An 11,114-nucleotide genomic window follows, 5' to 3' on the forward strand; every position below is an offset into this window, starting at 1 on the left:
TGTGTGTAAGGAAATTGCTCGCTGTCCCTTCAGGGACTCTGTGTACCTGCTTTAACCTAATGATTTGTACACATATCTGAAGACCATGCATAGGGAGCCTCCAGAGGATGTGATCCAGTTTCCGGGATTTGATTGTGGTCAGTATAAATCTATCTACCAGGTTTTTAATAAATTCTGATGACTGCACAGTATTTAGCTGAAACCTAAACCAAGCAGAAAAGGCCCTCTTCCTTCTCATGGACTAGCTTGAGGCTACTGTTTCCATCTCAGTCTCAAGGTGTTTCTCTTAAGTTTGTTTATAGAGGAGACAAGTGCTGAGGTTGGTTTTCTGTTCCTCTGTACCACACAGCCATTTCCCTTAATGAGAACAGGATTCAAACTGTTCCACAGTCAAAATGAAGACTCAAGATAGAAATTATGGGCCAGATTAAGTTCTAATTTGCATTAAATTCTGGATGAAGTGCCCCACCTTCTCTTTTCACTCATACTAGCTCCATTTCAGTGTGGCTTTAGGGTTTCCTCTGTCCTGCTTTTGTGTTGTGGATTTGTTCCTTGATTGCAATGTGATTTCAATAATACCCGTAATTGCACAAGTTTCAGTAGCTAACGATGTTAATTGAGGAGCTGGACAGATGGCTCAGGCATCTGATATTAAGCTTACTGTGCTGAAATTATGTAGCCCTCAGGGTTTGAAGTGTTACCATGGGAATGCACTTCCAAACTGCTGGAAGCATTACACAGTGACACTCCAGCAAGGGCTGCTGTGATACTAGCTTTTAAGAGATCAAAAGAGGCAAGAAAGGGTCAGTTTAAAAAAACCCTAGAGAAATACTGTGATATCTTGGCATCTTCCAGTTAGCAGCTGTATAATCAACCAAAGGTTCTTTGCACATGCACTCCACTGAGAGCATCAAAATGATGATGAGCCTTTGTTTCTGGAATAAAGTAGAACTGTCATTTTATAACATCCATTGTAGACTTCAATTTGAAATAAAATCTTTCTGGTCTTGTGAACTCTCTGTTCATCTCTCTGGAAAGACTTCCCAGTGGCTTTCAGAAGAAGATGGTTTGTTAGCTAAGAATTGAGCTGCTATTCCAGTAAGATACATAATTGTTCAGATTTCTGTAGGTAACGGAACTGAGAAGTAGGAGAGATGGCTCAAGCATCTTGAATCTTGCAGTGTTGAAATGATGTAGACATGGGCCTCAGAGCAGCATACAGCTCCTCCTACTTTGTATGATTTTGGGCAAGTCCTTTTATTTCTTCATAGCAGAATAATTGAAATTCAAGCCAGTACATCTTACCCTATGATTTGAGCAGGCTGAGGACATGCTAGCTACTGTGCTGACAGAAGGAATTCCTTACATGGTTACATTCAAGAGCGTGTCCAGACAAGGGAGCAGAAGCTAAATGAGGGTCCCAAGCCCTTCTCCATTATGCTACACTGCCACAGCTGCTTCCATGGGGAAAACAAAGGATTTATGTGGTGTTGAGCGGCAAGTTTCAGAAGAGGGAATCACTGAAGTCTGTTCCTGCATGCTCTACCGCCTTTCCCTTCCACTTCTCACGTAAAGGACAATTTCTGCTCAGGGTACACTGAGCTGGGTGTCCCTTAATCCCTGTAAGGATGCTGTGTAGGCATAGTAAAGGTGGCAGCTGCTAATTTAGGAAAGGCACTTTGAGGCTCTGAAGATGTCCGTTATCAAGATCTGCAGTTATCTATTCATACTGATGCATCAAAGGGGTCTCATCCACTCTTTTCTCTGCTTTTGTTGGCTTTTTTTCCTTGTGTAGGTTTTCTGTGTTTTCATGGAGCTCTGTTGAAAGTTATCCAAGATGAATAGGTGTTTTTCTTTTGGTTACAGTAAGCTTTTGAGCCAGTCTGTAACTCATGTCTAAACTGCCTCCTTGTCTTTCCTTTAAATAATCTTATTGTGTGCAAATGTTGCCACTTAACCTTTCATACAATTTGTTCTGCAGAGGAAAAAATAATAAACATGGACCTAATGCTACTGATCAACTGGAAAACCTGCCAATGGCTTCAGTAGAAGGGTTTCTTGAGCAGAGAAATTATCTAATCTGATTCATGCCCATCACCATGGTAACTCTGCACTGCGTAGAAAATTACCTGTATCTGTAAAGGTGTTTGCACACACACTGGATTCTTCCCTCTTTTTTTTTTGTTGCCCCTTTATTTGTTTTATCTAAGGAATTCAGCATTTTTTCTCTGTCTTTGTGAAAGCTGTGTGAAATGGAAACCAGGCCTCTGTTTGCTTTGTTATGTAGACCAATTCCCTAGGGTAAATATATTTACCATTTATCATCTGTTCATATACATAAGGCATATATGTAGCTGAGTTGACTAACAGATAAAAAGTTTTTCTTCTTTTCTTTTTAACCTTTCAGCTGAAAAGACGCATAAATATAAATCCCATCTGCAGGTACAGCATCCTGAGTGCTGTGCATTTCCAAACCCCTCCAGCAGCTGTGCTTTATATTCCAGGTCACACAAAATTATTTTCCTTTACCAAATTACTGTGATGTATCACAAGAGTGCCTGGGTGTGATGTGCCATGTGAAATAGGCATCCAGCTCATGAGAAATGGGCATGACACAGCATCATTTCCAAATATTGTTGGTTTTTTTTTTTTAGCAGAAATTTTGAAGTTCTGTTTTTCTGAACTGGAGTAGACTTGTGGAAAGGCTGCACTGCATGGCATGAGGTGTACTCTTATCTCTCTGTTTCTAACAGTGGTTTTCAACAAGAATGGGCTGCCCATGAAGGTCACTGACTAATAAGCCTTTTGTCTATTTGACTGACATACTTTGTTGATGAAAATACAAGCAACAGGTAGGGAAAAAGAGAAAAATACAGATAGTGTCTATTCCATTTTCTCCTAAAATGTGGTTTTATTGTTGTTCTTTATCTTGTATTCGGTATTTTTCCATCATTGAGTGTATCTTTTAGAATCTGTACAGCTTATTTAGAGGGGAGCTGAGATACGCAGAAAATCTGTCTCTAGAATGTAATCTTCACAGTAATTGTCTGGTCATAGAAAAAGCCATGTTCTGTTGGTCTGCCTGCAACAGTGCCACATCTCTCACTTAGCCAATGCAATCCCTGTCGCTGGGATTTCAAAGAAGTGTTGTGACTGAGTGGCTTTAGGCAGGATGGGCAGCTGTGCTTGCCATTTTTTATTCTTCCTAAGTAGCAGTCCCTTTGCAGGACTTGTAGCTGGAAGCAAGTTTGGAAATTGTAAAATGAATCACGCTGGAGTAGAAAAGGAATATACAGCAGCAGTGCTTGAGGCAGGGGCCAGAATGTATGTGCTTCATTTTCACTGTGAAAAAAGTCCTTTGGTGGCCAAATGCATTTATGAATCAAGGTTGTAGACAAATCCTGACCCTCCTTAAATAAAACAGTAATGATTTCTGACTTGTGAAATATGACCCAACGGCATGATCATTTTCATTGCGGTTTTGTACTGCTCATAAAATATTATCCCTCATTCTGAACCCTGAAAATTAGTCCTGCTGAAATGAACCAAAACCCCATCACTGGCTGTTCTGTCCTTTAGGCCGTTTAGAGCACCGTATTCTTCTATTCATTTTCTTTGAGAGCATTGTGTGTTGCTTTGAGAGCATTGCGTGTTGTGGATTTTTCAGAAGCCTCCTCCATTGCCATACACAAAAGTGCCCATGCTCCAGATCTTACACCTTGTCTGAAGAGCAGTTTGAGGCAAAAAGTAATTATACATAAAAGACAGTATTTGTTCAACAGAACAACTCCTTGGTAAACTTTGAAGCTCATCCGCTTATTTTGTCTAACAGGCAAAACGTGTGATTAGACATAATGACATAGGTTGTTACAGGATAGTTATCAAAGATCTTCAAGAGTTTAAACCCCAGATGTCAAGTTTCTGTGAGTCTTTAAAAGCTCTTATGTGTTGACTTACTGATTTCAGCGCCCACATTTGAAAGTCCCACCAGGTGCCATCAGCATCTCTTAGTTGCAGGTGAAGATGCCTACATACTTTTGAAAGTTATAAATTTATACCAAGAAACGTCTGCCATACACTGCCATCTTCAACCCTGTAAAACAGTGACACTCCATTGAAATTAACAGACTTGAACATGGTTGAAATGTAGCCTGAGTTTAACTCCTTGATAAAGTAGGCCATTTTGGTCATACACTTGTATTTAAAACATTTGAGCAGCCACACTGTGGTTATTTGCTTCAGTAGAATGAAGTAATAAGAGGAGATAGTTTTGTATTGTGTAACAGCATAAGTTCCATCTATACTCTACTGGCCTTTGGTCAAAGCTCTATATTTCTTAAAATCTCTTTCCTAGCAAATAGCTAATGCGTACCTGAGAGGGGATGAGGCATGGAAGTGTGTCAGATTCTGTATTCACCACCCCAGTGAGGTAACTGCTACTCCTGACTCATCAGATAGGGTATTAAAATTTACTGGAGCCAGCAGCATAGGTCAGCCATGCCAACAAAGAAAGAAGGGAGCAGTTGGAAAACTGGGACTGAGAACTGGGACTCTGGAAGCTGTGTCATTGAATCGCAGGTCTTTGGAACCTACTTCTGGCATAGCACAGCCTTAGTGTCACATTTTGCTCAAGGCTGTACGTAAAGCTCAACTGTTGTCCCAAATTCCATGATAAAAATCAAACAGCGGTCTTAACTGAAGTATAGAAAGACTGTATAACTGTCTCTGCCAGATGCCTAGTGAAAATGCTGTTCCAGGATGCAGAAAGCCTATTTCTTTGGTTTTCTCGGTATTACAGTGATAGAAATTATAATGCAGCTGGATCATTAACTTCAACAATGTCAGCATGTTCTCACCATTGCATTTACATTAATTAGTCTACATATTATTTAACAGCACACTTCTCTTAGATGAGTTCACTAATGTACTTTTTGGCTTCCACTATTTAGAGTACCTCTGCTTCCAAAGTAAGCTATTAACTGCTAGAAAAGGTATGAAGATTTCTGGAAAGACACACCAATGTGTTCACATTTGAATAGGAGCACATAAAGACATTGAATGATAACGTCCCTGCAGAAATCTCTTGCTGCTTACTATGCAAGAGTCTTTGTTTCTACCTTGTGCAGGCAGGAAATAAAACAAAAAGTAGAATATCAAATCCAGAGGAGGAGTGGATGTTTATGGACCTGAGAAGTGAGATGAATGAATGGTTCCAGCCAGATTGTTTTGGCATAAATTCAGATACTGTTCACAGTCCAAAAAAGGAACAAAAAAATAGCTGAGTACAGATCCTTACAGCTGCCTGCTCTGCACTAAGCACTCAGGTTCCAAACAACTTCATTCGTTTCTTCTGCTGCATCTCTTCACGGCCAAACTTAGTCATGGAACTTGAGCTACACCATGTTTACCACAGGCTTAAAATACTGTATCTGTGGGGTCTTTATTTTAAATCTGTTTTCATAACTGTGAGAATTGAGAAGAGCCTCTTGGTGAGGAGATCACACATGGAATGTGATACTTTAGTTTTCACCTTACTTCTCTGCTGTCTTTAGCTGCAGAACTCCACCTGGTCCTGTGGGCTGGAAAAAGGATGCCTGAACTCCATTGTACTCTCAGTGGCTATGAAGTTGGTCTTGCAAATAACTTACAGTGCAACTAGAATAGAAAATGTGAAATGAGTCAGATAACTGAAGAATTTGGGGTCTTTGCAAGAAGTATATTGGGTTTGGGTTGTGAGGTTCCCATCCCACCCCCTACTTCCTTTTAAAAAGGAACAAAGAACTCCTGTGTTGTACATTGTGTGAGGTACATCTGACTGTAAAAAGGGGGAAATGTGCTATAAATTTAGAAGGAGAGTCCAAGGCAAAGAAATCTGAGAACCTCCATATCAGATTTATGGGGTAAGAAAAGGACAGACTTTTTAGTGAGGTAATTGTTTTTTGATTCACTAATATTTCTGTTTGTCAACTCTCCTGTTAGGTAGGCAGCATTAGCATGGAGAGAACTAGCCTGTTCTGAAGGCTGATGCATGGTTCGATAGGATGAAATACAGAGGTTAATCTTGACATGAGCAGGATTGTCTTTTAAATATGAATCTAAAGCCTTACTCTTCTAATACCCTTTTAAAATAACTTGAGACAAGAGGCAGCTGCCTATAATGGATGAGATAGTAAAACCCAAGCTTAAATACGAGAGCCCAGATTTAATGTATGTTACTGGCAATGAGATTAAGCAGATTTGACTAGAATTCCATTTAGGGCTGAACGTGAAACCTACTGATGTCATTTGTATGATCATGCTTTAGATAAAATAACTGCTAAGACCCCTTTACTCAGTGTGTTTTAGAAATCAGAGTTGCAAATAACTGATGCTTTGAATACAAGAAGCATGTAGACAAAGGGCCAAAAGTTCACTCATGAATGAATATCCATCAAATATGGTGACTTTAGGTAATAAAAGAGTGAATGAAGCAAGAACTTAGGGCTTCCCCTACCCATGAAATTGAATGTGTATTCAATAAGAATCAAATTTAAGCTGTTGTATTGATTCACTTAGTCCTGTAGACTGTAATCTTTTGATATTGATATTTTTAACTGTAGTTATATTAGAAAATGCAGGCTGAGGACTGGGTGAATTGCACAGGTGCCAGATACAATGAAAATGTTCATTGCAGAGTTACAGTGCCAACCATGAACAAGTCATGAACATGACATTATCAATTCAGTAAGTACTTCAGATATGACACACACACTTTTAAGTCTTGATGATGCTTTGGGAGAAAAAAATACGTAAGTTGTAACACTGGTGAAAAACAACTGTCTGAATATTTTATTGCCTGATCTCATTCAAGGCTTGTGAGATGCAGGGATGATGGCATCTTTTTCTAAGCCAAATAACTCTGTTCTTGGTCTTGGGTTGTTATATACTTTCCCAGGACAAAAAGCGCAGGATGTTACCCACTAGTCATGATACCAGGTGCAAAATTAATTGACTCATTAACCTTAATCAGCTTGTTTTACTGTGAAGGTCTCATGCTCTGAAGATGATGGCACCATTAGCTTACAGTCATAAATAAGCATTTACCACCCACTGCTTCAGGGCAAACTTGCCTTCAGTAACACTTAGAGGAATGTACTCTAGAGGAAATGTACTTAGAGGAAACTTTAGTGGTTTATTTGAAGAACAGAATACATGCAACCTCCTAGACACGCAGGTGCTGTTGAAGAGGTAACTCCATTTCCCCCAATATCTGCACGCTGTAAACTGCAATTTGTTCTGGTTCACCAGGAGAATATTAGTTTGATATTGTTGCCCAAATGTGACACTTTTTCCTATTATCTACTGGAGTATATAAAGGGAACTGTTTTTTCTTGATTATTGTTATTATTATGTTATCAACAAATTTGAGAAATAAGTTGAATGATTCATTCTAATCTCAGTACTGCAATATTGAGTACTCTTACATTATAAATATTCTTTGAGTTCAGCTTCTGTTAGTAACATGTTCTCTAATATACAGCTGCTTTTTTTGGTTTTAGGTGGACATGTCTGTAGTTTTATTCTCCTTGGCAAGGAAAAAAAACAAGCACTGACACCAGGATATTCTGTAGTATAGGAAATGGGAGTAGATGAGATTTTCATGCAACCGTAGGTATTATTTTTTTGGTAATAGTGAAAGAGATAATCCAAAAATACATTTGCTTACCAGTTAAAGGTCTGATCTAAGCTCATGTAGGCATATCTTAGCTCACCTAGGCTAGGGACTGACAAAAACTGTGCAAGTTAACCTGTCCAGAGCTTAGTTACTTTCTCAGACTTGTAGCCTGCAATGTGATCTTGTGCTTGGTGTTATGTGTGCATACAGTTATTTGCTTCGCTAGCTCTAGTTCATCTCCACAAGCAGCAATTTTAGACTCATTGCTGTATAATGTAGGAATATTTATGCAATTGTGGTTGTACAGGGTCTGATAAGAAGTGGCAGTTGGTTGCCTGGTTTGTTTTCTGTTGTGATGCCCAGAAATGCTGTCATAAGGAATTATATGCATTGCTTGATTGCTACCATTCATCTCAAAGCTCTTTATACTATTCTTAAGCAGAACATTCCTAAAATAGCAGGGATTAACAGGCCCCATAGCAACTCCCACAAAATAGGAATGAGGTGTAATGCTATCCAGTGCTCCTCCACCTGCGAGGTGCTTGGTGGGTGTAGCACAGGGACGGGAGGGAACTAGAAGGAAAGATGTGAGCATTTCCTGGGTAGCTGGAAGAGGCAGCACTAGGACAGAAAGCCTCTCAAGCTGAACCAATATTTGAGAGGCACAATAAACACACAAAGATTAGTTTTGTCCCCTTCTCTTCCTTGGGCTGTCTTTTGTGCTTCAGATCTTGAGCACGTAATCTGGTGTGTGGGAGGCAGAGACTCCATGATTGAGCTGCCGATTTAAGTTATATATTACCCGTAAATGGGTATTTTCTGGGGCTTATTGTCTTCATTAAAAATCTCTCTGAGCTGAACATTTCTGTTAATCAGCTGGAAGCTGGCTGTTCATGCCTCTAAAAAAATCCACTTTTCTGAGGTTTAAGCTTTTATTGAACCCTTTCAGAAGGAGGCTCCTTTCACATCTTTTAAAAGTGGAAACCACAAACAACGCTTTTAAGAGTTCCTTTGTTTTTTAAGTACTCTAGATCAAGTCATGAGTGGTATTGTGGAAATCAACAACTTCTTAAAATTACCCAAACCCAGAGCTAGCTGAGATTGCCATAAAACCACTCATTATGTAATGATGGCCATAAAACAGCAATTACACTATTTCCTTCTGAGTTTTAATTATGTAATTACAATGACTATGTTGATTGAATTCATAGAATGTTTAATGGTGTTAAAGAAAATATTATGACATTTTAGCCCATGTTCTTCAGAAGTACTTTTAAATGACAGCAGAATTCACACTCTGTCCCTCCTTTTCCTTTTATGTTGTATGTTTCATTAATGGGGAAGGATTTTTTGAGAGAAGCAGAGTTAAAGTGAACACATAGGCACACTGGATCCAATTCCCGCATGTGGATCTTCCTGCAACTACTAATTTCTGTCTTCTGCTTTAAGAAGAGCTTGGTGCTTTGCAGCATCATGCAGATGATGCAGAATAAGTACATTAAAACTTAATATGTAGTAGAGTCAAATTCCTGAGAAGGAGGGAAAGCTTTAAGACACTGAACAAAGCGTTGACATGGCTTCCTTTTGCTTAGGTTTGCAGTTCTGTTCATTTATGCTCAAGAAAGATGAGTTAAAATCAGAAAAGCAGCAGCAGCAGATTACTCATATAATTGGGAGAATGGAAAGTTGATCATGCAGGAGGAAGCTAGAGGCTTTCTCATTCATTCTCATGGAGTGAAGTCTGAATAGGAATATCACTGCTATATATAAATGAAAATGAAGGGAGAGAGGAGGGTAATAGCAATACAAGAATAAATATAGACACAACATTAATACTTTCAGACCGGTAGTTTAGAAGCAGGTTCCCTTTCACAACAGCACTGAGGAGCAGCAGCAGCCTTTCCATCAGAATAAGGGACTAAGGGAAAAGAGCCCAACTTCTCTTTAAGATCAGCTTCAGTACCCCTATGGAGAGGATTCATGGACATAGTGCTTGTGACAGAAGAGAGTTTGACCTTTTGATGCAGAATGACACCTTCAGCCTTGTGTTTTACTTTTTCCTCAGGATAGCAAAATATTTAAGCAAGTTCTAAAGTACCGCTAAACTGAGGACTTCCCTGTACTGAACTGAGGTGCTACCATGATTTCCTGTCTACCCCAATCCATTTAATTCCCACACTCATAAACAACTCTGGGAGCCAGTGGTTCCCTGAACTTTTGAAGAGGGTGGGAGATGCTGAGGCTGAAGAGTGGGTCCCTGAATAGCCTGAGACCGGAGGTTGGCGTCACTGCTTAATCCACAAAGGGACAAAGTACTTTCCCCATACCCATGGCCTTGTAAAGGATACAGTGGTTACATCCATTACAGTGCATGTATCTTCTGCAAAGGATTCTACAAGTTTCAATACTTTTTAGGTGTGTTTTTCTGGTTTGGGGATTTTTTAAATTTTTTTTTTTTTTTGGTGGGTCAAGACACTTCTGTCCCCATTAACTCCCCAGCGGGATACATCTATCCCCATTGATAATGGCAACATGTTGTTAGCCCCAGTGGGAGAGGAGACAAACACTAAGCCCTGTTAAAAACCCTACTGATAAGATTCAGTACCGTGTAAGGCATTTGGGCTTAATGTGTTTATTGTTCTCTTTGTGACTCCAATTGACAAAGTAATGAAGTGCTTCTGTCATCACACACATTGCTCAGCTACTCTCTTACTTAGCCGTTTTGATTCTTTAGTTAAGGTTCTGTATTATCTAATTCAGTCCAGTTGCTTTCAATTAGATTTCAATGTAGCACTGAACTGTGCAAGACCACTTTAAGGACCACATGGATGCTGCCTTTTTCTGAGTGTTCCTACTAGAAAATAAGATTTTCATCCACAGTGACTTTGTTTAAATAAACTTTACTGCACTTGCTTTTTATCTGAAAATAAGGTAGGTCATCTGAAATTACTTTTAGTGATACAAAATGAATATCCATAGTTCACAAAGGCATTCGATAGAGCATGCGTAACTAAATGCTAGCACAGAATTTCATTCCTTGGAGATCAATGAATAGGTCTTGGCTGCATTAAGGGCAAATTTTATGCTTAATGTAAATTACTGCATCTTCTAAATCACTTGGTATTAACATGCTGATCTCCTTGGGACAGGAGCTGTCACTTGCTATACTCTTGGACAATGACTATTGTGCTGGGGTTGTAACTGGATTGAAATTTCTAGGTGTTACTATGAGATCTGAATGTAAAATTGCAATCAGAAAAGCTTGGTGGCTTTTCTCCCCTCATAATTTATCATTGCTCAATAACATTTTCCTCTAGAATTTCAGCCTTTCCCATTTTACAAATATTTATGTTTTTTCTGAGCTTTAATGGAGGTAAAACTGCCACAAAAAAAAAAATAATAATTGCACGCATTTCTGTAACAGCTACAAGCCAGAAAGCTTTTACTTTGTTCCAGAATA

The 11,114-nt window shown here is 39.2% G+C and overlaps 1 long non-coding RNA gene across 5 annotated transcripts in view; it reads left to right on the forward strand.

Moving 5' to 3' along the window:
• The window catches only part of LOC134170281 (uncharacterized), a 225,925-nt gene extending 223,426 nt beyond the window's left edge, over positions 1-2,499 (forward strand). For 4 of the 5 annotated variants that reach the window (XR_009967196.1, XR_009967201.1, XR_009967195.1 and 1 more), the window contains one exon: positions 2,408-2,499. This is a non-coding gene — a long non-coding RNA (uncharacterized LOC134170281). Of the gene's footprint in view, positions 1-1,981; positions 2,103-2,407 lie in introns of all 5 variants that reach the window. The other variant, XR_009967200.1, reaches the window with a different exon arrangement.
• Positions 2,500-11,114: the final 8,615 nt, after the last annotated feature.

Source organism: Pezoporus occidentalis, unplaced genomic scaffold (genome assembly GCF_034315485.1).
Source record: "Pezoporus occidentalis ecotype Australia unplaced genomic scaffold, CSIRO_AGI_Poc_V1 ctg37, whole genome shotgun sequence".
NCBI lineage: Eukaryota > Metazoa > Chordata > Aves > Psittaciformes > Psittacidae > Pezoporus > Pezoporus occidentalis.